The 26,970-nt window shown below is 53.6% G+C and overlaps 3 long non-coding RNA genes across 4 annotated transcripts in view; all 3 read left to right on the top strand.

Moving 5' to 3' along the window:
* Positions 1 to 3,420: 3,420 nt before the first annotated feature.
* Positions 3,421 to 5,710, top strand: LOC129201307 (uncharacterized). The gene is made up of 3 exons (XR_008575365.1): positions 3,421 to 3,516; positions 4,439 to 4,702; positions 4,890 to 5,710. It is a non-coding gene; the product is annotated as an uncharacterized LOC129201307 (long non-coding RNA).
* Positions 5,711 to 18,228: 12,518 nt separating this feature from the next.
* LOC129201309 (uncharacterized) lies at positions 18,229 to 18,573 on the top strand. Its single transcript, XR_008575368.1, has 3 exons — positions 18,229 to 18,323; positions 18,399 to 18,438; positions 18,525 to 18,573. It is a non-coding gene; the product is annotated as an uncharacterized LOC129201309 (long non-coding RNA).
* Positions 18,574 to 20,782: 2,209 nt separating this feature from the next.
* The window catches only part of LOC129201308 (uncharacterized), a 7,460-nt gene continuing 1,272 nt past the window's right edge, over positions 20,783 to 26,970 (top strand). Inside the window, exons 1-5 of one of the 2 annotated variants that reach the window (XR_008575366.1) lie at positions 20,783 to 21,667; positions 21,772 to 21,818; positions 21,939 to 23,004; positions 24,278 to 24,343; positions 24,423 to 24,671. This is a non-coding gene — a long non-coding RNA (uncharacterized LOC129201308). Of the gene's footprint in view, positions 21,686 to 21,771; positions 21,819 to 21,938; positions 23,005 to 24,277; positions 24,344 to 24,422; positions 24,672 to 26,970 lie in introns of both variants that reach the window. The other variant, XR_008575367.1, reaches the window with a different exon arrangement.

The raw sequence follows: 26,970 nt of genomic DNA, 5'->3' as shown, positions 1-26,970 counted from the left end.
TAGATGCCTAAAGGAGCCTGCAGCTCCAGTATTTTTATGGCTATGAATGGGGCCATGATAGAGGTTTCAGGAAAGACACGGCATTTGGGGCTGGCAGGTTTCGCCTGGGAGCAGGGCCCAGACGGTTGCAGTTTTGAGGCTTGACTCTCCAAAATGGCTAGAGATCCGCTCCTTCACATGTCGGAGTTTTTGGATGCCTAAAGGAGCCTGCTGCTCCAGGGTTAGTAGGGCTGTGAATGGGGCCATGGTAGAAGTTTCAGGAAAGACACAGCATTCGGGGCTGGCAGGTTTCGCCTGGGAGCAGGGCCCGGACGGTTGCAGTTTTGACGGATGAAGTGAGGCAACGGACAGCGATCCGCTTCATCGCACGTGTTAGTTTTTGGATGCCTAAAGGATCCTGCAGCTCCAGGGTTAGTAGGGCTGTGAATGGGGCCATGGTAGAGGTTTCAGGAAAGACACAGCATTCGGGGCTGACAGGTTTCGCCTGGGAGCAGGGCCCCGACGGTTGCACTTTTGAGGCTTGAATCTCCAAAATGGCTACAGATCCGCTCCTTCACATGTCGGAGTTTTTGGATGCCTAAAGGAGCCTGCAGCTCCAGGATTAGTAGGGCTGTGAATGGGGCCATGGTAGAGGTTTCAGGAAATACACAGCGTTCGAGGCTGGCAGGTTTCGCCTGGGAGCAGGGCCCAGATAGTTGCAGTTTTGACGGTCTCAGGCGGGCAAAGGACAGAGAGTGGCTCCTTCGCACGTCGTCGTCTTTGGATGCCTAAAGGAGCCGGCAGCTCCAGAATTTTTATGGCTGTGAATGGGGCCATGGTAGAGGTTTCAGGAAAGACACAGCATTCGGGGCTGGCAGGTTTCGCCTGGGAGCAGGGCCCGGACGTTTTCAATGTTGACGGTCACAGGCGGGCAAAGGACAGAGAGCCGCTCCGTCACACGTCGCAGTTTTTGGCTGCCTAAAGGAGCCGGCAGCTCCACAGTTAGTAGGGCTGTGAATGGGGCCATGGTAGAGGTTTCAGGAAAGACACAGCATTTGGGGCTGGCAGGTTTCACCTGGGAGCAGGGCCCAGACGGTTGCTGTTTTGAAGCTTGAATCTCCACAATGGCTAGAGATCCGCTCCTTCACATATCGGAGTGTTTGTATGCCTAAAGGAGCCTGCCGCTGCAGAATTTTTATGGCTGTGAATGGGGCCATGGTAGAGGTTTCAGGAAAGACTAACCACTCGGGTCTGGCAGGTTTCTCCTGGGAGCAGGGCCTGGACGTTTGCAGTTTTGACGGCTGAAGTGAGGCAACGGACAGCGATCCGCTTCATCTCACGTCGTAAATTTTAGATGCCTAAAGGAGACTGCAGCTCCAGGGTTAGTAGGGCTGTGAATGGGGCCATGGTAGAGGTTTCAGGAAAGACACAGCATTCGGGGCTGACAGGTTTCGCCTGGGAGCAGGGCCCGGACGTTTTCAATGTTGACAGTCACAGGCGGGCAAAGGACAGAGAGCCGCTCCGTCACACGTCGCAGTTTTTGGATGACTAAAGGATCCTGCAGCTCCAGGGTTAGTAGGGCTGTGAATGGGGCCATGGTAGAGGTTTCAGCAAAGACACAGCGTTTGGGGCTGACAGGTTTCGCCTGGGAGCAGGGCCCGGACGGTTGTTGTTTTGACGGCTGAAGTGAGGCAACGGACAGCGATCCGCTTCATCGCACGTGTTAGTTTTTTGGATGCCTAAAGGATTCTGCAGCTCCAGGGTTAGTAGGGCTGTGAATGGGGCCATGGTAGAGGTTTCAGCAAAGACACAGCATTCGGGGCTGGCAGGTTTCCCCTGGGAGCAGGGCCCGGACGCTTGCAGGTTTGAGGCTTGAATCTCCACAATGGCTAGAGATCCGCTCCTTCACATGTCGGAGTGTTAGGATGCCAAAAGGAGCCTGCCGCTGCAGAATTTTTAGGGCTGTGAATGGGGCCATAGTAGAGGTGCCAGGAAAGACACAGCATTCGGGGCTGGCAGGTTTCTCCTGGGAGCAGGGCCCGGACGTTTGCAGTTTTGACGGTCGCAGGCGGGCGACGGACAGAGAGCCACTCCATCTCACGTCGTAAATTTTAGATGCCTAAAGGAGCCTGCAGCTCCAGAATTTTTATGGCTGTGAATGGGGCCATGGTAGAGGTTTCAGGAAAGATATGGCATTTGGGGCTGGCAGGTTTCACCTAGGAGCAGGGCCCGGACGTTTGCAGTTTTGATGGTCGTAGGCGGTCAAAGGACAGAGAGCCGCTCCGTCGCACGTCGCAGTTTTTGGATGCCTAAAGGAGGCTGCCGCTGCAGAATTTTTATGGCTGTGAATGGGGCCATGGTAGAGGTTTCAGGAAAGACACAGCATTCGGGGCTGGCAGGTTTCTCCTGGGAGCAGGTCCCGGAAATTAGCAGTTTTGACGGCTGAAGTGAGGCAACGGACTGCGATCCGCTTCATCGCACGTGTTAGTTTTTGGATGCCTAAAGGATCCTGCAGCTCCAGGGTTAGTAGGGCTGTGAATGGGGCCGTGGTAGAGGTTTCAGGAAAGACACAGCATTCGGGTCTGGCAGGTTTCGCCTGGGAGCAGGGCCCAGACCTTTGCAGTTTTGAGGCTTGAATCTCCAAAATGGCTCGAGAGCTGCTAAGATGCATGGCGGAGTTTTTGGATGCCTAAAGGAGCCTGCCGCTGCAGAATTTTTAGGGCTGTGAATGGGGCCATGGTAGAGGTTTCAGGAAAGACACAGCATTCAGGGCTGGCAGGTTTCGCCTGGGAGCAGGGCCCGGACGTTTTCAATGTTGACGGTCACAGGCGGGCAAAGGACAGAGAGCCGCTCCGTCACACGTCGCAGTTTTTGGATGCCTAAAGGATCCTGCAGCTCCAGGGTTAGTAGGGCTGTGAATGGGGCCATGGTAGAGGTTTCAGGAAAGAATAACCACTCGGGGCTGGCAGGTTTCACCTAGGAGCAGGGCCCGGACGTTTGCAGTTTTGACGGCTGAAGTGAGGCAATGGACAGCGATCCGCTTCATCGCATATCTGAGTTTTTGGATGCCTAAAGGAGCGCGCAGCTGCAGGGTTAGTAGGGCTGTGAATGGGGCCATGGTAGAGGTTTCAGGAAAGACACAGCATTTGGGGCTGGCAGGTTTCGCCTGGGAGCAGGGACCGGACGTTTGCAGTTTTGAGGGTTGAATCTCGAAAATGGCTAGAGAGCTGCTAAGATGCACGCCAAGCCCCGCCCCTCACCAAAACTCCGCCCCCACGCACACCAAGCTCCGCCCCTCACAAAAACTCCGCCCCGTCACACGCCAAACCCCGCCCCTCACGCAGTTCACATCGCATGTTCCCTCGGTGCTGCCTCCTGGCGATCAAATTTCGGTACTGCAGCGTCAGAGCCACGCATGCGCAGTGCAGCGCTGGGCTCCTCCCCTGAACCGCCTGCCGGCAGCCGGTGTGCAGAGGCTGTTGTGAGCCGAGGGAGGAGTTGAGACGTCGCTGGGCTGCGGCTGCACGGAGGGAGAAGGTGAGTGGGGCAGCGGGATGGACCGGCGGGTCCCGGGGAAAGCCCCGAGGAGGGCGGCATCCGTGTCACAGAGGGGAGGGGCGCTGCCCGGAGTCGTGCGGTGGGTGGGGGGGGGGGGGGGGGGGGTGCGCGCCGTGTCGGAACCGGGCGGAGAGACCGTCTGGAGCCAGGAGGCAGGGGCTGCCCGGAGCTGGCGCGCGTCCATGCCTTTCGGAGGTGCCTGAGGGGAGGTGGGGGCGGGGGGGGGTCCAGCCCGGAGCCGCGCTGCAGAGCTCGGGGCTGCCGTCGTGGCTCGGCGGGGCTTTCGGGTGAGGGCACGGGACGGTCTCCCCGCAGGGTCAGGAAGCGTGGAAGGCTGCCTCTCGCGAACGCCGGGAGTTGCAGTCTTGGGGCACGTGGCTGCTGGTCGGCCATATTGGCTCCCCGGAGCACGCTGGGAAGTGTAGTCTTACGGCACTCTAATGGCTGCCATGCGGCGCTTGCCAGTGCGTGCCGGGAGGCGTCGTTTTCACGGATGTGGCTGCCGGAGAGCCCGACTTGCTCTCGCAGGAGCGCGAGGTTGAGGGTTTTTTTTGCCGGTTTCGAGTGGTTTTCTGCAGGCTTCCAGCCGCTCCCGAGCAGCAGTGCGGCCATGCTACGAGAGCACGCGCGCGCGGTGAGGCGTCACCCGGTGTCCCGAGACGAGTGCTACCGGTCGGACTCTCCAGAAGCCTGTCCGGCAGCCCCAGGCCGCCCCCGAGCCCTGGCGTGAAGGCGGCAAGCTGGCCGTCGCCTGTGCCGCTTTCTTCCTGAACGGGGGTGCTGGCAGCAGCAGCGCGGGGAAAGAGCGGTGTCTCCGGAAGCCCCTGCAGAAGGAGGAGGGTCTCCGGCCAGGGCCGACCTCTGGTAGTAACGGCCACTGCTTTTTCTTTCCCTCTCCCAGGCAGCGCTGAGGATGTGGTTGCCCGTCCCTCCCTTGGGGATGCTGTCGACTGCACCCGCCTCGCCTGTGCCTGGCCTGGCTCGCCTCGTGGCGTGGGGGCGAAAAGGGACAGGCGGCGGAGCGCTTACCGGCCGTGGACAGGAGCTGCCCTAAGGGAAGCTGGAATGGCCAGAGAAAGGTGAAGAAGAAGAAGAAGAAGAGATGGAAGGCTCTCCGGCCGGCAGCTGCCTCCCGCTGCAGGCAAGAGAGCGCCTGCATCGCCGGGTGAGGAAAGATCCCTCGTTGCGCTCCGCGGCAGGTCAGGCTGCCGACGGGCACCGCAGGGTCGCCACGCATAACCCAAAGTACGGTGCGGCCGCGTACCGAGGGAGGGAGGGAGGCAGGGAGGCAGGCTACTCATCTAGGCAGACTCGTCTCCTCGGAGCTGTAAGACACCCGTGTATTCTCTTAGGCGGAGGACAGCCGAGCGACCGGAGTGACAGCAAAGGAAAGGCGGAGAGCAGGAGAAAGAAGCGTCTGCGCTGGCAAGCTCTCCCGGCAGCGCCGAGAGCCAGAGCTGCGGTGAGTCCTGGGCCCGCGGGGCCCCATCGCCTCTCCTCTGCGTCGCGGGCCCTCCTCTGCCCCCCTCGCTTTCCCACCCCGCTGTGGGGTTTTTTGGTTTGCTTTCTGCTCCCCGCTATGTTCTTTTTCCATCTCGTTCTGACGGGCTGCCTGTCCCCACCTTTTTTAGGTCCTCGCTCTCTCTGCCCTGTAGCCCGTGGCTATTGTTTCCTTCTCTCTCTCCCCCTGTCTCTCTGTCCGGCCCCCAGCCACTGTTTCTGCATTCCTCCCCCTCGGTCCTGTAGCCCGTCGGTATTTCTGCCGTCTCTGGCTCTCTCTGTGCGGCTCCTCGTTCCTGTTGTTCGAGGTCTTCCTTCTCGGCTCTGTAGCGAGTCGTCGTGAGTCTCTCTCTCTTTCTCCGTCCCTCTTGAGCCTCTTCCCTGCCCCTCGTTTTGAAGGCCCGCCTCTCTGTCCCGGCACCCGTCGCTACGGTTCCTTTTCTCCGTCTCGCTCCCCGTCCCTGTTTTTCTAAAGTCTCCCCTCTCTGCCTCCTAGCCCGTCGGTACCTTTTTCTTTCCCCGTCGCGGTTCGTCTGGCTCCCTGTCCCTCTTTCTTTCTTCCTTCCTTCCTCCCTGTCTGCCCCGCAGCCCGTCCCTTCGTTCCTTTCTCCTTCCCTCTCTGTCCCTCTCCCGGTCCCCGGCTTTAAACTCTGCTTCTCTGCCCGGTAGCTCGCCACCGTCTTACCTTTCCCTGTCTCTCTCTCTCTGTCCAGCTCCCTCGCTCAAATTTTCAATTCCTCCCTGTCACTGCAGAAGCCTGTCGGTACTTTTTCCCCTGCCCGGCTTGCCTCTCCCTGTCTCGCGATTCCTCCCTCTCTTCCCTCTTAGCCGCGACCATTTTTATATTCTCCGTCTCTCTCTCAGTCTGCCTCGAGATCCCGATTGTTTTTTAAAGCGACCGAATCGTCGAGGTTGGCAGAGACCTTTAAGATTATCGGGTGGAACCACGAACCTGGTGCTGGCAAGTCCCCCTCTGCCCCGCAGCCCGTCCCTTCCCTTCCGAGGGCCTCTTTCTCCACCTCTCTCTGTCCGGCTCCCGGCCCCTCTTTTCCACTTCCGCCCTCTGTACCCTGTGGCTTTCCCCCTTTTCTTTCTCTCTCTGTCTCTGTTTGAGGAGGAGCAGCTGCCGCCCCAGTGTTCGCACCCCGTTCACGTTGTCGCGCGCACGCTTCTTCTCGGGCGCGCTTCCTCCTCCTCCTCCTTCGGGCTCGACCCGAGGCTTCCAGCAGCAGTCTCCGGGTGTTGGATTTTGTAAAATAATTAACGTAACTGAAAGGTGCAGCAGCGGGATCGGCCCGGGCGGGGCGCCTCCAAAGAGAGGGACCCGGAACAAAGAAATCCCGGAGCCGTTACGCGCTTGGGTCCCGGACACCCACCCCTCGCGCGCTGTCCGCGCGTCCCTTAGTCCCGCGGTGACTTTTGGTCTGGGGTCTTCTACCGTCGTCTCGGATTCTTCTTCTGTATAGCTGTGGGCGGTGCGTTATTGCACAGGTGCCGCTGCGCCGATGCTCCGTACATTCGCAGTAACGGGTAGAGCGGAAGGCTCCGTGGCCAGGGAAGAGCGGCACGGACACGTTCCTGCTCGCTCCGTTGCACCGGAATTTCGACGGCTGGGTTCGGCCGCTAAATTGATGGCGCTACTGGAAGAAATTTCAGAAAAGTGAGCACTGTGCTTGTCTTTAATCTTTTAAAGTGATTTTTCTACAGGCGCCCGGTCCGTGGCTTAGATATTTGGTTTGCGGCGAAACAGACCCGGAACATGGCTCCAAGTAGCGTTCCGATTCGCTGAAATTCCCCGTAGTCAGAGAGCAAGAATCGTGAATGTTGCTTGGCGGTTTGAAATCTCAGGCTTTCTCTGAAAGCTGACCTGCCAGAATGGGCCGAAAGCAGGCCGAACGCCAATAGGGATGCCGCAGAAAAGGTCCTCTTCTTGACAGGAGAAGAGCTTGGCGAAACGTCAGCGCCGTTTCCCGTAGGGCCTCCAGTTCAGCAAGCGTGGGCTTTGTGCGATTCCCTCGGGGACGATGGCGAACAAACGTTGTACGGCAGAGAGTATCTTAGCTTACTTTCCATCTCCTCGGTTACTTGCAGAATATTTAATTTGGCGTCACACGGACCCAGAGGGACGGGTCTCCAACTCATGCTGGTAGGGCAACCCTAGTATCAGCCAGTAAAATCGGAAAAGAGTACGATGTTTTGAAACGTTTGCCTTGCGAGGAGAAGGGCCGTCTCTCGTTAGGCAACTGAATTCTGTGACCAATTTCCACGCCTCACGCATGTGCGTGTGCGCACACGCACCCCACCCCCCCCCACCCCCCCCCCCCAACAGGCAGGCTTTGAAGGAGGCAGTCCCTAAGGCAACGCGATCTAAAATGTGGAAGGTTTTTTTTCTATTTTTAATAGTTTCTTACGGATAGGAGGCTCGTGTGAGCGTTTAGCCTGTCCCGTCCTTAATTCTGAACCCACTGGCTGGTGCAGAAGAACGGTCGTGTGACAAAAACAGCATGAAATTTGTCCCTGTGCCGGATGCGTCCCGTGGTAAAGGAGTACATCTGTTATTCCGGCGTGAAAGATGTTTGATGAGCGTATCGCATCGTCAGAGCTGCTCTTGGTCTGCCTGCAAGCCGTGGGTTATGATTTAGAAATACATTCGCCTACCGTTCCTTAACTGTGTGGTTTTGGTTTTTATTTTTTTCAAAGAAAGGGTGGCTTTTTCATCGATCTCTTTGTGAGAGTATCAAATCAGGCGGCGGTAAATACGTAGAAGCAACTAGGCGTACTACGGCGTGTACCGGACAGCGTTGGCGTGCCACTCTGCTAGCAGCGGAGAGCCAGATGAGGATGCCCGTGGTAAGTACTCGTTCTGCCTCCGGCTGAACGGAAAGATTCTCATGTTGAGGGTTCCTGGGCTTGTCTGTGTGATTAGCATTACTTTTTTTTTTTAATATGAAACAGGGTCAGATAATTGTTGATGAGTGAGACTTTGCGTACTCCTTTAGGTAGCTTTTCGTACTGAACCTTAGGTCAGTTACAAAACAATCTTTGTGCAGTTTACGCGTTTTGTAGCATCTGTGGCAGAAACAACTACAAAGACATTTATCCTGTAGGTAAGCTGAAAATAAAAATGCGGTTTCTCACCTGATTTTTCTTTCGGAGGAACGCTCGCCCCCAGCAGCTGGTTTTTTTTTTGCTAGTGTTGTCGGGGGGAAGGAACGGTGGCGCTTGCCTGGTTTCTTCCCCTAGCCAGGGACCTGAAACTTTGTTTTCCTCAGGTGTTTCACTAGAAATTTACAAGTGTCGGTGGTCAACAGTGGCAGAGAATTGGGTGGCGTTTTCAATTTCAAAGGGAAGGAACATGTTGATGTTAATTCTGTTACCAAAAGTGAAGTACCAGCTGCTTCCTCTTTCTAGATCTTCTCTCCTTTCGCCGTCCAACCCGAGGGGTAACATGGCCACGCTGTATACCTTTTCTATTCTGGTACCGTTCGTTTGATACGCAGGAGCGCTGTGAAATAAATAGAAGGGCTACGGACAGACGTCTGCTGTCGTTGCGGCTGCCTTAAATCGTGTATTTGGCCCTTTAGCCCGTCATTTCCTTTCCACTCAGCTGAGTTACGTGCAGCGTTAGGTTCCAGTCGAGAGCGGTGCCGCCGAACCACGCTCTCGGAGCGTGCGCGGAGGAGGGCGACCGAGATGGCGAGAGGTCTCCGAGGCAAGACTTAGGGGAGCGGCTGAGGTCACTTGGTTTGTTCAGCTTGGAGAAGGGAAGGCCGAGGGGTGACCTCATTGCAGTCTACACCTTCCTCGAGGGGGACAGCGGAGGGGGAGGCGCTGACCTCCGCTCTCTCCGGTGACCGGCACTAGGACCTGAGGAAACGGGACGAAGCTGCGTCAGGGCAAGTTCAGACCGGACGTTGGGAAAAGGCTTTTCACTGAGAGGGCGGTCGGTCAGTCACGGAACAGGCTCCCCAGGGAAGCGGTCGCAGCCACCGAGCCTGTCAGGAGTTCAAGGAGCGTCTGAACGATGCTCTTAGTCGCACGGTTTAGTTTTAGGTAGTCCCGCGTGGAGCGGGGGCTTGGTCTCAGCGATCCGTATGGGTCCCTTCCAACTTGAGATACTCTATGATTCTGTGAAATCTTCTGGGTTAGAAACGACCTTATTGTAATAGAGAATTCGCTGAAGGTGGCTTTGTGCAAGGACTGTCGTCTTAGAGTATCTTCCCCCCCCCAGATATGAGAAAAGCTCTGTCCAGAGATATGGAGACGAAATCAGTTGTACCTCATCCCGTGACACTGGGAGACATTGAGTAACTGTAAGCTGTGATGCTCAGTGAAATTACTAAGAGCGTTAAGTTTCCCGTGCCTTTGCTTTCACTCTCCCATTCTCTTGTCTTGCGGCACGTCGCATTTTTTGAGGCCGTGGAAGCGACATCGGGAGCGATGGGGTGTAAGAACCAGGTCCTCCTGCCCATCGCTGGTTTTGCTTACCTTCGCAGTCTGCATCTCTCTCTGTGTTCCTCAATCCCTGTCCTCTCTTATCTGTTCTAGTTTGTTTCACTGCATATGTCCCGTTCCCTGTCCCACCTTTATCCTTCCTTCCTTCTTCCTCCCCTTTTTCTTTGTCCTTTTGTCCTGCTCCCCGACCCTGTTTCTCACTCCATCTGACCGTCCTTTTCCTGGCACCTTTGTGTCTCTGCTACTTGCCCCCGTCTTTCTCTCCCCTCTGCCCAGTCCTCATCTCCCTCTTTTGTCTCTCTGTCCCTCTGTCCTCCTTCTGCCTCTGCCCCTCTGTCCTGCTCCCTGCCCCTCTTTTTCTCACTCTGCCCCAGCGTCCCGCTCCCCGGTCCTCTTTCCCTCTGTTGATCTCTCCTTCTCCCTGCTCCCCAGCCTGGTTCTCTCACGCTCCCACTTCCTTTTTTTATTCTCTGTTGCTCTGTCCTGCTCCCCGTGCCGCTGTCCCTCGCCGTACCTCTCGGTCCGGCTCCCTGCCCTTATTCTCTTTTCCTCCCTCGCCGTGGCGCTGCCCGCCCAGGGTCATTTCTGCCTCTCTGTCACGCTCCCCGTCCTTGTTTGTCGGTCACCGTCCCGCTGCCTCTCTTCCTGCCGCTTCTTCCTCCCTCTCTGTCAGGCTCCTTGTCCCCGTCCTTCACTCGCCATCCCTTTCCTTGCCTCGTGCTTTCTCGCTCGCTGCCGCCGCCCCCCCATCCAGCTGGCTGCCCCTTTTCTCCTCTCTTCTAGCGTCCTGCAGCTGGCTCCTTGGTTTTGGCAGCAGCCTGCACATAGCAGCCCAGCTCTCCAGCAGCCTGACGGACCGACCGTGTGTCTGTTCCATGCCAGACTGGCGAGCGTGGCTCTGGGTAGGACAGCCGAGGCGCCCCAGGGCCGGGCCCCGAGCCCCGGTGCGGAGTCTCTCCCAGGACCGGCTCTGTGTGTGACTGAATAAATGCTTGCGGTTTCTTTTGCCGTGCCGGCTGCGTTGGCGCTTCCTTTGCGGGGGACGAGGGGCCGTGATGGAGGGCAGGGGAGGAGGTGTGGGGGGGGGTCAGGCGATGGCCCCCTGTTCATGCAGGGCTCCAGCTGTGGGTTGGGGCTGGAGGAGCCCCAGGTGTGGGCAGTGAGGCTGATGGCCACGGCCCCTCCCTATAAGGGGCTGCTGTGAGCCAAGGGAGGAGTGGAGGTGTTGCTGGGCTGTGGCTGCACAGAGGGAGAAGGTGAGTGGGGCAGCAGGGGTGCCTCTGTGGGGGGAGGGGGGCAGGCGTGGGTGGCAGGGTCCGGGTCAGAGGCATGGAGCGGGAGGGGGGCTGCCTGGAGCCGTGTGGTGGGTGGGGGGGTCTGCGCTGTGTTGCAGCCAGGCAGCGAGGGTTGCCTGGAGCTGGCGGGCGTCTGTGCTGTGTCGGAGCTTGGCGGGGGGGATGCTGGCTGGCGGTCCAGCCCAGAGCCGTGCTGCGGAGCTTGGTGCTGCTATCACGGCTCCGTGGGGATTTCAGTGAGTTGGTGCGAGGGAATGGGACAGTGTCCCCGCAGGGTCAGGAAGCATGGAAGGCTGCCTCCCGCGGCACGCTGGGAGCTGTAGTCTTACGGCACTCGGCTGACATGTGGTGTTTGCCAGTGCATGCCGGCAGCTGTCGTTTCCCCTCTTGGAAAAGGCACTGTCTGCCTCTCACCTCAACAAAAATGCTCCAGCTCTGGTTAGCCCACACAGCTGCTCCCAGCTGCAGCAACTCCCCTGTAGCCTGTCCCATAGCCACAGACTGCTGCCTGACCCGGTCTTCATGTTAGCACGCTGGCCCTCAAAGATAGTTTATTGCACCATAAATGCTGGTGTCATTAGCATCAGTTTGGAGAAAACAGTGGCGTCTCCAAAAGCTCCTCCAGAAGAAGGGGTTGCTGCTTCAGGAGAGCTACAGTCATCACTGTGGATGAGAGTTGCTGGTTGTTTCCCTCTCCCAGAGGCAGCGGTGAGGGCTCAGTTGTTGGTTCCTCTCTGGGGATGTTGTTTGCTGCATCTGCCTCAGGTTTGTGTGGGTTGCCTTTGGCCTCCTTCTCCTAGAGGCACAGGCAAAAAAGGATAGCTGGACACTTACTGGCCACAGAGAGGAGCTGCTGCGGCCCAAGCCCGAGGCCAGAAAAAGGCAACACAGCTGAAGAATAAAATAAAGGGGATCCAGCTGGCAGCTTCATTAAAGAAACAGAGGAGGGGGACCTCCTGCAGGCAGGAGACCATCTCTCTGGATTAAGAAGAACACCTCTTAGCACAGTCCTTAGCAGATCCGATCTCTAACGTGCGCCGCACCATCAAAATTCCTCCTTTAGACGAATATCGTAACATCCTCTGCGTAGAGAGACATTACCCCCCAGAGAGTCGGACTCGGCAGTTTTGTCTTAACCATGCTTTTGTGGGAAATCGGACTAAATGTAACACAACTAATCCTATTAAATCTCGCTCGAGCCAGGCCCGGAGGGGACCAAAGGCATCGGGAGTATTTCGGTCGCGTAGCGACAAAGCTTATAAAGTACTTCCACCGCGTCGGGGAGGAATTCGCACTCTAGGATTGGTAATTGCGGATTTACAAATTCTCCCGAAAACTGTAGAAGTTCCCGTCTGGCATCGCACCTTTTTAACTCGCGTTAAAAGGACCGATACCCCATTAATAGAAAAGCCCTCGGGATTTCATTCTTTTCTCCGACGGTTCGTACCATCTTTAGGGGTGACCGAACTGGAAAAAGCGATTTTAAACATATCAGGAGAAATTGAAAAACCGGCAAATTGAAATTGCAGAACTCTCAAAAATTACCCTTCAAAATTGTATGGCCTTAGATATTACGTTAGCATCACAAAGTGGAGTTCACACAACGCTAAATGCGAGTCGTCGCACGCGTATAGATCATTCAGGGGAATTATTGACTGACGTACATAAAATCTGTGCAATTAGTTCTCAAATGCGACAAGTGCAAAAAGACGATACATCTCGGGGTTTTACCGATACTGTGTCGGGGTTGACTTCCCGGGTTCCTGATCTATCTGTGCGGCTCAAAAAGGCCCTTGCTGTAGCAGCCTTAGCGATCGTAGGGATTGTACACGTAATAGCGATTTTTCAATCTTGTATAACCTGTTTTTCTAGTACAGTAGCAAAATGGCAAGGAGCTCGAGGATATAAATAATTGCAGGGATGCAATAAAAACAAACGGAGGGAACTGTAAAAAATATAGAAGCCTAGCTAGAAGAAAACTTATGCTAACTAGAAAGCTGCTTAAGGCCTAGAACTGTTTTAAAGCCTATAATCATGGGAAAGGGGTTTCTAATCAAGGTAATAGATAACGAAGCTAACCGACCCCAGCAGCGTACAGTGCCGCTACGTTCCTCGTACGGTCCCCACCCAACCGGACAATAGGCCCGGGAACATTAATCTTACAAAGTAAGTTGTTACAGACAGGCGCATCCGCAGCAAGGATACCGCGCACGCCTGCAAGAAGAGGGCCATCTGGCGGACACGGGTGCGTGACCACCGGCGACCGCCAGAGACCCCCGAGGACTGCCGACTCAAATCACTGAGCGTGCGTGACGGGGAGGAGAATATAGAAATGAATTCTAAGAAATGATTATCGTAGGACTGCCTTTTCTTGGAAAATAATGGATACGTATATTTTGATTCTGTAGACCCTGCGTCTCGGTAATCACCCGGATGCATGTTTGGCGGAGCCGTTTCCCCCGTGCATCTGGCGCTGTAGTAAAGCAAACCTAGGGTAACTCACCTCTGGTAGATTTAACAAATCTGTTTCCCTCTCCCTATTTTTTATTCCTCCCTCTGTACCCACTCACTGTTTAAATTTTTATGTTTCCTTCTCTTCATCTCCCTGTCCCTTTTTTAATATTTCTGTGTTTCTTGTATCCCATCAGTTTTTAAATTTTCTTTCCACATTGTCCTCTACCCGTCTTCCCGTCCCTACGTTTTATTTCTTGTACTCAGTTGCTTGTTAAAATTCCTTCTACATCTCTCTGTCTCCCTCTCTTGATTTTTTAAAATTGTTTTCTATGTTCCTTGTAGGCCATTGCTATTTAATTTCTCTTTCAACAACTCCATATATCCATCTCCCTTTCCCTAAATTTTAATTCATCCTTTTCTTCCGTATACCCTGCCGCTTTTTAAATTTTCTTTCAATGTTTCCTTCTATTCTCATCCCCATTCCTACTTTTTTCTTCTTTCTGACGTTTCTTGTAGCCTATCGCTTTTAAAAATTTCTACGTCTCCCTCTATCCAACTCCCGGTCTCTATTTTTTAATTCCTCCTTCTGTGCCCTGCACAGGATCGCTGTAAGAATTTTCAATGTCTCCATTTATTTAGTTTCCCATACTCGGTCCATTTTTTTTGTCACATACATCGTTGATTTTTAGTTTTGCGCACGTGCTAATTTCCCCCGTTCTTATTTTATTCTCATCTTTCCTTAAAGCTGTTGCATTTAAAATTTTCTTTCTACGTCTAAGCTTATTTGCTTTGATGTCCCTATTTTTTGTTTTCCCATCTGCCCTATACCTCCTTGCTTTTAAAATTTTTTCAACGTCCACTTTAACCAATTCTGCCTTATTTGTTTCTCATCTGTCCTGTACCCCGTTGCTTTTGAAATTTTCTTCCTACGTCTCTCCGTATTTTTCTCCCTATTCTTGTTTTGTAACTTTTCCTTTTCTTTCCTTAATGCCCCTGCTTTTATCATTTGCTTCCTCTGTGTGTCTCTATCACCCTACCCTTATTTTTATTTTGTCGTGTCTTTCCTTAATGCCTTTGCTTTTAAAATTTTCTGTTTACTTTAACCCATTTGCTGTCTTTATTTTTAATTTTTTTCCCATGTGTTCTGAACACTGTCGCTTTTTCCATTTTCATTCCACATCTACTTTTATCAAGCTCCCTATCCATATTTTTAAATTTATTGACGTCCGTCACGTACCCCATCGCCTCTTAAATAGTATTTCCTTGTCAGCATCTATTTTTTACCATATCCTCATTTTAAATTTTTTCTCGCCTGGCTTAATGCCATCCCTTATTACGTTTTCTTTCTGTGACAACTTCTACATTGATGTCTGTTTTTTTATTGTTTTCTTGTCTTTCCCATACTCTGTCGCTCTCCAAATTTTCTGTTTAAGTTCCTATATCTAGTTTTTCGTCCCATTTTTATTTTTTCTCCTGCATTTCCTGTACCGCAACTTTTAAAACTGCGTTTCTGCGCGTGCCGGTTTTGGATGGGATAGGATTAGTTTCCTTCACGGTAGCCGGTACGGGGCTACATTTCGGATTCATGCCAAAACCAGCATCCATACTACGGCAGCGCTTTAATTATCGCTGATATTTTGTTAATATTGCCGATATTTTGTTCTAGCTACTTGCCTGTTCGTAAGGGTGTTTTGCAGCATTTCTGATGCATATTTTTAATTTTCTATGGTTTTCTGGCACCTTCTCTCCTTTGGGACTCATCTAGTTCCGTTAAGGGAGTCAGTCGGAGAGACTGTCGAGGTTAGCTGACAATTTACAGTAAGTAATTTACTCTTCAGCCAGAGATATTTTTGAGAAGGGCTTCTCACAGGGTCTATTCCGGCTTTGTCATTGGGTCTTATCCAGAACATAGTTCCGGTAGAAGTTAGGCGGTACATGCGGTCTCGCTCAAAACGACGTGTAAGCCTGGAGCATTTTGGGGTTTTTATAGTAAACTAACAGACATAATTTTCAACAACAAGATTGTCATTGCATTTAATTAACTACTGTGCAACAACATTTAGCGTACCATTTATCTTTTGCTGTATACAGCCCAGAAAAATCAAAACTAATTACATACCCGGTCACATCATTGATACGATAGATGGAGTCGCAGTAAAAGAGCGGGTATCATTGTTTCCAGCAAGAGCCGCTTTCTCTATTCAGCACTTAGCACACCATAAACTCAAGACAGGTAAGAAAATCCACCGCTGCCTCTCTGGCCGCTTTTAAGCCTTGTGGTGGTCAGCCCCTCCCCTTTCCCAGGGGCTGGTGGGAAGGATAGTGGGCGGGGCCCGGGGTATATGAACCGCAGGCCTCTGCCAGGGAGCTCAATCTGCTTCCAGGCTTCTGTGGTATCAGAGCTATGCTGGTCCTTCAGTCAATGGCAGCTTTAGCATCAGTTTGGCTTTTTGGGTAGATGCATCTGAGATAAGAGTCTCGGGACTGGTCAAGGTTAAGCAGTGTATTTAATAGAAAGTATGCTTTATGCAGATTTGGTGGGGTTTTTCATTTATTATTTTTTAGGTCAGTATTTTTACATTGAGTATTCCGAGGTTTGTAAGATCATTTAATAACATGTATTTCTTTTTTTTTCCTAGGTCCATTGCATTTTAGTGGAATTCCTGATTTTACAGAAGATGGAACCTTGGGGTTTTTCTCCAGTTTTCCTGTAAGCTATGTAAGATGCCAGTAGTATTTCTGTTAATAGGACCGACAATGAGATTATCTAGCAAGGATTAGGGTCAGCATCTTGTATGTATTCATTCACAGAGTTTTAGCATTTCTGAAGAAAGCAGCAGGGATGTAAGGTATAGTGTCTTTCAGGCTACGGGACAGCTCGCCGCTTTTCCCGATTGCCCACGGAGTACCACGTTGTTCCTAGAACCTTTGCGGCTCGCTGCAGGCTTCTCGTAGATTATAAGCATGGGGACTTTGTTTTGTTTTGCAGGCTCATAGCTCACGGGAAGATAGAAGGTAAGAGTTGTCTGCAGAACGTAGGGTAAGGCTTTGAGGAGCGGCCGACACGGGGGGTTTGGGGGGGCGCAAATACAAGGAGAGAGCTGTCAGGAAGGAGCGGGGTTCCTTCTCAGAGTTCAGGAGAAGAGAAGGAGTTTCTAAAGTTTTGGGACCGAGGGACAGTTGTGAAAGAGGAGGGCTCATCACCCATTCTCAGGTAAGTTTTACAGTTGGATTCGGGTGGCACCGAGGTCTATTCTAGCTCAGTCGCATCGCAGCCGACCGGAGGCACAACGATCCCTAGATGTGCGGCGTAAGTTATCCAGCCCTCGGCATGGCCATAAGCGGAGCTGAATGTCAGAAGAGTCTCATCTTGTGAAGCATGGGGTAGGTTAAAATATACCTTCCTGAACTCTGAAGTCTCTGCTTCCCTGTACCTTCTGCTTTCTTTATTCCCTGACTTAATTTTTGCATTCATCCCTTCACCGTCCATCTGGATGTCACAGTTACTTAGAGACACAGACTAGGCATTTATTTCCAGCGCAGGCTCGAGCGACCGTATTCCCTGGAATTTCACGGTGAAGAGGATGCGTATTGCCTGCGCTCGTAACGGTCTCCAGCTGGGGGTCTGTCTTTTATCGTGGTCCTGACACAAAGCTTTTTCTATTTTCTAGTTTTACCTTTTTCCGTAAGCGAACAATGAGGCTTTCTCTAGTACCGGTCACAGCAGTTATGTTCTCTTGTTGTTGGAAGCATTTAGGGTTAGCGTAGAGGAGAGGGCTGTCTGGGAGCAGTTCCATTTGGGCAGGCAAAGGGAGCGGGTTGCTCATCGGCACGATGCTAGACCGGGCAGGGCAGTTCCAGCCTGTGTTATGTCTGTGTGTCTTGTCCTGTGTGTCTCAGCCCTTCCTCGGGTCTCAACGCCCTCTTTGCGCTCAAGGGGCACGGCGTGCTTCTTGGTTGCCATCCCTAGGCTCTCGGACGCCTCCGCTCATTGGCGTAGCGCCAGTCAGGCGCTTCTTTGCTTGCCTTGCAAGCTCACGGCGTGGATCGTTCTTGCATCTCGGAAGCTTCCGGCGGGTCCTCTTTTTGCAGCCTAGTCCTAGGCCGCATCGGGAGCTCCGCTCTCCAGCCGTCCGTTCTCAGGGACCGAGGCTTCTTCTCTGCGTCGTTACATTCTTAGGTCTTGAAGAGAGGCTTCTTGCCGCATCCCTCGCCCTGGTTTTGACGGTAACTTCTTACAACTGGCTATCACGGTCCATTCTTTTCTGGGGTTGCCATAGAGCTTCTGCGCCCGGGCGTCACGCCCTGTAGGTCATCTTGTTGGGTAGCCTCTCCGGTCCGGGAGTCATTCCTCTCGCTGAGAGTTTTCTCTCACTTGTGATTTGTGTTGTTTGTAGCACTCTGTGTAGCGTTGATCCCTGTGTGTGTGTGTCTTGGGCGTGGAGCTGCTCTGCCCAGGGTTGTGGAGTCCAGGGTTAAGCGGAATAGCAATAGAAGTGTACGGTTAGTGTGTCAGTATGGCCAGTCTGGAATTGTTTGGCTCTCACTTGGCATCTGGCTGACTTGTTTAATTATTTTGGGGTTTTTTTTTCAGATGCAGCGAGAGAGGAAGCGCACCAAAGAGCAGCACAGGAGGGGAGCAGAGCGCCGTATGGAGGTGGGTTGGCCAGTGGAGTCAGAGGGAAGGTGTGGCTGGTGGCGATATGAGTACATTCAGATTTTTGTATTTTGAAGGTGCAAAGCTGGATATTGACCCCTTAGGATACAGACACGGGAGGTGACTTGGGCCAGGTGAGCGGCGACTAGCGGGCTGAAGTACAGCTGTTATTTTTCTGGTGTTGCATTGCTGGTTAAGATATAGGTATCCATTGTTTATTTTTCCTAGGTGTGGTGCAAGGATGGCACCCCAAAATGATGGAGGCCAGGTGAGCAAGCATCTGAGGTAAAGGAGGGGGAGATGAGAATCAGTGTGGGAGGCTGTGCTGGGCAGTGTCTCAGCACGTGCCTCTCGCTTGATTTTTGTCAGGTGCCGCAGGGAGCCTCGGAGGGGCAAAGCCGCGTGCCGACGAGCAGTCAGAGAAGGTGAGGTGCTTGTCAGTGTCTAATAGCAAAGCAGTATATGGCAACTTGTTTGAGCATTTCCCTCTGGTTTTGCAGGTGCTGTGCGGCCACCTTTGTGACCGGATGGCCATTTGAGGTGAGCTGGAAGAATGGTGAGGGCAGTTGTGGGAGCGGTGACTTCTGACAAACGTAGGAGTAATTTTGTGTCTCTTGTCGTCTTAGGTGCCACGAGGGATGACAAGCTGCAGGGTCAGTCTCTGGACCGAGCAGGTGAGCGGAAAGACACGGTGCTTCTGAGGAGGGGGGTGTTGTGGGCAAGGTTGGTGTTGACTGGTGCGATACTGACTGACGGTACTGCTTTGGTGTGGTTTTTTTGTTTGTTTTTCCTGTAGATGAAGAAGAGGCACCGGGCAACTGCAGGAAGATCCCAGTTAGCTGATGTGCTATGCGCATATTGTTTGTTGCGGATGGTTTGAGATCCCCGGCCATCTGCGAGCTAAGTTGAGGGACTGTGGCCGGGGAGGGAGCGGGCTGAGGAGGGGGCAAGTTTGGGGGTTGCAGGGGAGGGGTTTTATGGTTAGCATAGGGGAGAGGGCTGTCTGGGAGGAGTCCCATTTAGGCAGGCAAAGGGAGCGGGTTGCTCATCAGCATGATGCTAGACCGGGCAGGGCAGTTCCAGCCTGTGTTTGCGGTGTTGTGTGTCTTGTCCTGTGTGTCTCAGCCCTTCCTCGGGTCTCAACGCCCTCTTTGCGCTCAAGGGGCACGGCGTGCTTCTCGGTTGCCATCCCTAGGCTCTCGGATGCCTGCACTCATTGGCATAGCACCAGTCGGGCGCTTCTTGCTTGCCTTGCAAGCTCACGGCGTGGATCGTTCTTGCATCTCGGAAGCTTCCGGCGGGTCCTCTTTTTGCAGCCTAGTCCTAGGCCGCATCGGGAGCTCCGCTCTCCAGCCGTCTGTTCTCAGGGACCGAGGCTTCTTCTCTGCGTCGTTACATTCTTAGGTCTTGAAGAGAGGCTTCTTGCCGCATCCCTCGCCCTGGTTTTGACGGTAACTTCTTACAACTGGCTATCACGGTCCATTCTTTTCTGGGGTTGCCATAGAGCTTCTGCGCCCGGGCGTCACGCCCTGTAGGTCATCTTGTTGGGCAGCCTCTCCGGTCCGGGAGTCATTCCTCTCGCTGAGAGTTTTCTCTCACTTGTGATTTGTGTTGTTTGTAGCACTCTGTGTAGCGTTGATCCCTGTGTGTGTGTGTCTTGGGCGTGGAGCTGCTCTGCCCAGGGTTGTGGAGTCCAGGGTTAAGCGGAATAGCAATAGAAGTGTACGGTTAGTGTGTCAGTATGGCCAGTCTGGAATTGTTTGGCTCTCACTCGGCATCTGGCTGACTTGTTTAATTATTTTGGGGTTTTTTTTTCAGATGCAGAGAGAGAGGAAGCGCACCAAAGAGCAGCACAGGAGGGGAGCAGAGCGCCGTATGGAGGTGGGTTGGCCAGTGGAGTCAGAGGGAAGGTGTGGCTGGTGGCGATATGACTCCATTAATATTTGTGTGTGGCTTTTTATTTTGAAGGTGCAAAGCTGGATATTGACCCCTTAGGACACGGGAGGTGACTTGGGCCAGGTGAGGGGTGACTAGCGGGCTGAAGTACAGCAGTTATTTTTCTGGTGTTGCATTGCTGGTTAAGATACAGGGACCCTTTGTTTGTGTTTTCTAGGTGGGGCGCAAGGACAGCAGCCCAAAACAATGGAGGCCAGTTGAGCAAGCGGCTGAGGTCGAGAAGGGGGAGGTAGGAATTGGTGCGGGCAAGCCGCAGTTTTGGGCAGTGTCTCAGCACGTGCCTCTCGCTTGATTTTTGTCAGGTGCCGCAGGGAGCCTCGGAGGGGCGAAGCCGCGTGCCGTCGAGCGTTCTGAGAAGGTGAGGTGCTTGTCAGTGTCTAATAGCAAAGTGCTGTACGGCACCTAGTTTGAGCTTTTCCCTCTGGTCTTGCAGGCGTTGTGTGGCCACCCTTGGAACCGGATGGCCATTTGAGGTGAGCTGGAGGAACGGCGAGGGCGGTTGTGGGAGCGGTGACTTCTGACAAATGTAGGAGTAATTTTGTGTCTCTTGGTGTCTTAGGTGCCACGAGGGATGACAAGCTGCAGGGTCAGTCTCTGGACCGAGCAGGTGAGCGGAAAGACACGGTGCTTCTGAGGAGGGGGGTGTTGTGGGCAAGGTTGGTGTTGACTGGTGCGATGCTGACTGATGGCACTGCTTTGTTTGTTTTGGTGATGTTTTTACTGTAGGTGAAGAGGGTCCAGACGACTGCCGGAAGATCCCAGTTAGCCGATGCACAATGTGCATGTTGTTTGTGGATGGATTCAGATCCTCGGCCCTCTGAAAGCTAAGTTGAGGGACTATGGCTGGGGAGGGAGCGGGCCGAGGAGGGGGCAAGTTCAGGGGTCGCAGGGGAGATGTGTTGCGGTTAGCGTAGGGGCAAGAGCTGTCTGGCAGTGGTCCCCTTGGGTGGGCAAAGGGAGCGGGTTACTTGTCAATGTAATACTAGGCTGTGTTGGGCAGGGCAGTTCCAGCCTGTGTCTGTGGTATGTTTGTGTGTCTTGTCTTCTGTGTCTTAGCCCTTCCTCAGGTCCCAACGCCCTCTTTGTGCTCAAGGGGCACGGCATGCTTCTCAGGCGCCATCCCTAGGCTCTCAAACACCTGTATTCATCGGTGTAGCGCCAATGGGGCGCTGCTTTGCTTGCCTAGCAAGCTTACGGCGTGGATTGTTCTTGTGTGTCGGAAGCTTCCGGCAGGTCCTTTTCTTGCAGCCTAGTCCTAGGCCGCATTGGGAACTCTGCTCTCCAGCCGTTCCTTTTCAGGGACCGAGGCTTCTTCTCTGCGTCGTTACATTCTTAGGTCTTGAAGAGAGGCTTCTTGCCGCATCCCTCGCCCTGGTTTTGATGGTAACTTCTTATAACAGGCCATCACATTCACTTCTCTTTTGGGGTTGCCATAGAGCTTCTGCACCCGGGTGTCACGCCCTGTAGGTCATCTTGTTGGGCAGCCTCTCCGGTCCGGGAGTCATTCCTCTCGCTGAGAGTTTTCTCTCATTTGTGATTTGTGTTGTTTGTAGCACTCTGTGTAGCGTTGATCCCTGTGTGTGTGTGTCTTGGGTGTGGAGCTGCTTTGCCTGGGTTGTCGAGTCCAGGGTTGGGTGGAATAGCAAGAAGAGGGTCCAGTTAGTGTGTCAGTATGGCTAGTCTGGAATTGTTTGGTGCTCACTCAGCATCTGGCTGACTTGTTTAATTATTTTGGGTTTTTTTTTTTCAGATGCAGCGAGAGAGGAAGCGCACCAAAGAGCAGCACAGGAGGGGAGCAGAGCGCCGTATGGAGGTGGGTCGGCCATTTGAGGTGAGCTGGAGGAATGGCAAGGGCGATTGTGGGAGCGGTGACTTCTGACAAACATTGGAGTAATTTTGTGTCTCTTGGCGTCTTAGGTGCTGCAAGTGAGGACAGCTGCAGGGTCCGTCTCTGGACCGAGCAGGTGAGCAGAAAGACATGGCGCTTCAGAGGAAGGGGGTGTCGTGGGAGAGGTTGGTGTTGGCCGGCTGATGCAACGCTGACTGACAGTGCTGTTTTGTTTGTGTTCTGTTTTCTATTGTAGCTGATGAAGAGGCACCGGGCGACTGCAGGAACATTCCCAGTTAGCGAATGTGTGGTGTTGATGTTTTTGTTGCCGATGGATTCGGATCCCCGGCCCTCGGAAAGCTAAGTTGAGGGACCGTGGCCGGGGAGGGAGCGAGTTTGGGGGTCATGGCAGAGGGGTTTTATGGCTAGCGCCGGGGAGAGGGCTGTCTGGGAGCAGTCCCCCTTGGCTGGGCAAAGGGAGCGGGTTACATGCCAGCACGATGCTAGACCGGGCAGGGCAGTTCCAGCCTGTGTTATGTCTGCGTGTCTCGTCCTGTGTGTCTTAGCTCTTCCTCAGGTCTCAACGCCCTCTTTGCGCTCAAGGGGCACGGCACGCTTCTCGGGCGCCGTCCCTAGGCTCTCGAACACCGGCACTTGTCAGCGTACCGCCAAACGGGTGCTTCTTTTCTTGCATAGCAAGCTTACGGCATGGATCGTTCTTGCGTGTCGGAAGTTTCTGGCGGGTCCTCTATTTGCAGCGCTATACCAGGCTGCGTCCGGAGCTCTGCTCTCCAGCTATCCATTTTCAGGGACTGGGTCTTCCTCCCTGCATCCTTACCTTCTTAGGTCTTGAAGACGGGCTTCTTACTGCACCCATCATCTCGGTTTTGACAGTAACTTCTTATAACGGGCCATTTACGGTCAATTCTCTTCTGGGGTTGCCATAGAGCTTCCTCACCCGGGCGTCGTGCCCTATAGGTCACCTTGTTCGGCAGCCTCTCCGGTCTGGGAGTCATTCCTCTCGCTGAGAGTGTTCTCTCATTTGTGAGTCGCGTTGTTTGTAGCGTTCTGTGTAGCGTCCGTCTCTGTGTGTGTGTGGTGTGTGTGTGGAGCTGTTCTGCCCAGGGCTGTGGAGTCGGGGATAGGCGGAATAGCAATAAGAGCGTACGGTTAGCGTGCCGATACGGCCCGTCCGGAATTGTTTGGCTCTCACTCGGCATCTGGGTGACTTGTTTGATAACTCGGTGTGATTTTTCCAGATGCGGACTGGCTAGATGCCCACCGAAGAGCGGCAGAGGAGGAGAGCAGAGCGCTGTAAGAAGGTAGGTCCGGACAAGTTTGGGAGTTGCAGGGGATGGCTTTTAAAGTTAGCGTACGGGAGAGGGCTGTCCGGGAGCAGTCGCCTTCGGATAGGCAAAGGGAGCGGGTTACTCGTCGGCACCGTGCTAGACTGCGCCGGGCAGGGCACTTTCAGCCCGCGTGCGGTTGTGTCGTGTAGGTTGCGTTGTCTGTCTTATGCTCTACGCCGCACCTCCCTCGGGTCTCGATGCCTCCGCTGCTTTTTGTGATCACCAGGTACCTTATTAGATCTCATGAGTCTTGAATATCTGTACTCATTGGTATTGAGCTCATCAAGCCAGTTTCTCTCCTGTAGTTGTAGCTTAAAGCATAGCTCTGTTTGGCGTGCATCGTGTCGTAGATGTTTCTGAGCGGACGTCTATTGCGGCGCCAAGCCGGGCGCTGCCAGCAGCTCCTCCGAGCGTTACGTTTGCCCCGAGTTCTTTTCTCAGGTTTCATTCCCCACGTTTTTAAAGGCCTTAGATCTTAAAACCCGGCCTCTGATGCATCTGTCATTTCAGTTTTGACAGCCTTTTTCTTTCGCCGGCCACGGCCGTCGCCTCTTTCCCGGGGCCGCTATAAAGCATCCGCAACGTCACGGTGCCGTAGGGCTTCCTCGCCAGTCTTACCTTTGCCACGGTAGCCGTTCTTGCTCGTGGCCTTCTCGTGTCTCACGGTCGCGTTTGTGGAGTCTGTGCACCGTGTCGGGGTTGGAGCCGCTCCCCCCAGGGGTGTAGCAATGTTAAAAACAGGGGTAGCGTAGCTTTGTGGCGTGGCGGTAAAACATTGGCGTGACCGGATTCTTTTGGTGAAGACGCTACAGTCCATCTCTGGGCAAGTATCTGTAGACAGCTGTCACAGTTAGTTTCATTGCATTGGCGGGGGTCAGAAGCTGTACTCTGGCCTTCTGGGAGCAGCAGTTTGTGCGGTAGTTGAGCGAGTTCAATCTCGAATGTGCCTTAATTGGTATATTTGGGGTTTGGTGTATCTCTTTTCTGTTTGTTTTAGCTCTAGTTAGAAGGCTTATGCAGAAAAGATGACAGACCTTTTGGTCTCGTCAAGCTACTGGTCAGCGGCCACCGCCTTACTTTGCACAGTTGGTTTGGGTTTGTCAGAGGCTGAGCGACAAGCCGTGCGTCACAGGCCCCCGGAAGAGGCGAGAGGAGCGCCGGACAAAGGCGGGCCGGCATCCGACATCAGCGGATCGGCATGTCGGCGACTCCGCCTAGTTCACGCTTTTCCGGTTGTATTTTCTAGGCGCGAATCGATGCGCGAACGGGATATCCGCACCGGAGCGAACTTAAGCGAGGCGAGCGATGACCGGTGCGCTGACGTAGCAGTTTTCTGAGGTGTCGTATTGTAGACGTAGCTAAAATCACATCCCGTCCTTTGAGTTTTACAGGTGGCGGTCAGGCCTCAGCACGGCAGGCCGAAGAATCCGACTCCGAGCGGCCGAGGAAAAGGGACGGGCGAGAGGAAGGCGTTTCCAAGGAGGGCTTCATCGCAGCGGAGGTCGACGCCGGGCGGCACGTCGGCGACTGGCGACGCTCTGTCTTGTGAGGGATGAAGCGGAACCCGGCGGATGGGGGAGCGTCCCGGTTAGATGACCTTTTCCCCATGAGAAGGGAATCTGGATTCTGCCCTCTGAAAGGTAATTTAAGGGGCAAAAAGGTGGTTGGGGGCGGGGCCAGCAGGGGCTTTAACGTCAGGGTAGCAGAGGGCTACTTAGTCTGCCTCGAGTCTAGGGACAGATAGGAGTCCTGGGTCCATCGTGCCGGATGTAAACATTCTGGCCTCTCTCAGCGTTGCAGCGTCATTTGCGTGATCTGTGCTTTTTCACGCGTACGGTGCCTTACGGCAGGTCTCTAGGTTCCGCCACATGCACTCGGCGAGCATCCGCGGGGTCCGTGACGCCTCGTCGCTTCGGAATACGGCCCGTTGAGTGTTTCTCGTCTTGCGATCGGAGCTTAAAGCACGCCTCGCATCGCAGATGTTTCTGCGAGGTGGCCTTTGTGGAGGTGGTCTGTGCCGGACTCACAGTCGTGCTCTAGAAACTTCTGCCTCAATTGAAGTTTGATACCATCTTTCATCCCTGTATGCTGTGGGATGCCGGACTAGTCCAGGCTTGTTGGTGCCGAATACAGGGCCATTTTGACCCAGCAGAAAGGGCGCCGGGGGAGTCCAGCTTGGGCGAGAGCAGGGATTGAGCAACTTGCTTATCTTGCACTGATAAGCACTGGACCTGAACAGGGGCAGGAGATGAGCAATTTGTTCATCTTAACAAGATGCGGTGTCTGATGGGTCTACTCCTTAATCAACTGACGCCTGGGGTGAGGGGGAGCCTCCTTCGCAGCTCGACCTTACTTTGGTAAAACTAAACAGACCACCGCTCCTCTGTACTGAACGCCTTTGTTCTCCGCCACTTCCCCCCCCCCCAGCCCCGACCAACTGCACAACAAGCCTTGTTAAGGGCCAATCGGCACACAATACCTGACTGAGTCCCACCTCGCCAAAAGTATAAATCTGGCATTTAGAATCCTCTTTTTTGAGGACGAGAACTCCAACTATCCGGACGGGTCGACGGGCCTGGACCTCTCTCTCTCTTCCCAAGCAGGGACGCCTCTTTGGTAAGACTTGCGCCTCCGATTATGTCGGATGTTACCCTGGGAAAACTATCATTAACAAAAGCGCTGAACTATTAACTTGAGCTCAAAATTGTTGCAGTAAGTGCATTTATAAACGGCAGTTCCAAACTTTTTATATCTGTTGCCTCAATAAACTACCTATTTTACTTTTCAACTTTGCGAAACTGTTTCAGTGAAAGTCCTTAGTGGGGCTCTGACAGGCAAACGTTGACTCTGATATGTGGCTACACACGTAATCCTTTAGATGTAAACCGTTGACCAAGTCTGGGACTAAGACTGGACCTAGCCGCACCTAGGCTCCTCTCTGAGAAGGAGTTTAGAAAGCAAGGGGGTCCTTTCTGAACCTCGTGACTCAACGGGAGGGCCTCCCTCAGCCACACATCAGACTCGTACCCTTTCATGCGACATATGCTTAGAGGCTTGTGTCTTAAAGCCTAGCTTCTCACACACACACCCGTTGTTCTGGTGTTGTGTTGCCTTGCTGCAATTTGTGTTGGTTTTGACCACCATCTGAGACATCTTGTTTTGTAGCGCTTTGCGTTGTATTGCCTTGCGCAGCCCTGTCTTTGGCTGGGTATTGCATTGCGCTACTCTGTATTCGTATTGCCTGCCAACGGAGGCTGCCTTGCGTTACGTGGGCCTGCGCCCTGCCTTGCCCTGCGCCGCTCTGCCTTGCCGCTGCCTGCCAATGGAGACTGTCTTGTGTTCTGTGACCCGGTCCTCTGTATTGTGTTGCGCGGCTCTGTCTTTGTACTGCCTGCCAATGGAGACTGTCTTGTGTTCAGTGACCCGGTCCTCTGTATAGCGTTGCTCGGCTCTGTATTGCGTTGCGTGGCCCTGTATTTGTATTGCCTGCCATTTGAGACTGTCCAGTGTTACATAGCACTGTGTTCATGCATGCTTTATATTTAGTTGTATATTGCATAGCAGTGCTTGGCGTTGCCTGGTGTTCAGTATGGCTCTTGTTGCATTTGGGTGGTTGGGCATTACAGAGCTGGCATAGAGAGCAGCCCCAGCTGAGGATGGTAATCTGTCAGTACAGTCGGTTGGGGCGGAGGTCGTACAGGCCGTTTTGCGAGGCAGGGGGTAGTTGTCGGCCAGCCGGCCCTAGAGCCCTTTCGTTGTGGTTTTCAGGTGCCACGGCACGATTTGGATTCCCGCATGACACCCTCAAGTGAGGTTTTTGTGGAGTATCCAAGTAACAGCGAAGGAGCGGTGCAGTTAGCAAGGCATCTTCCCTGGTCCCTGCCTATGAGCGCTAACTCTACAGAGTCAGGCGGAGCGGCGATGCTGTCTTAAGGGACA

Source organism: Grus americana, unplaced genomic scaffold (assembly GCF_028858705.1).
Source record: "Grus americana isolate bGruAme1 unplaced genomic scaffold, bGruAme1.mat scaffold_939, whole genome shotgun sequence".
NCBI classification, from domain to species: Eukaryota; Metazoa; Chordata; class Aves; order Gruiformes; family Gruidae; genus Grus; species Grus americana.
Note: the sequence above shows the minus strand (reverse complement) of the source record. Positions and strands in the feature narration are given on the sequence as shown.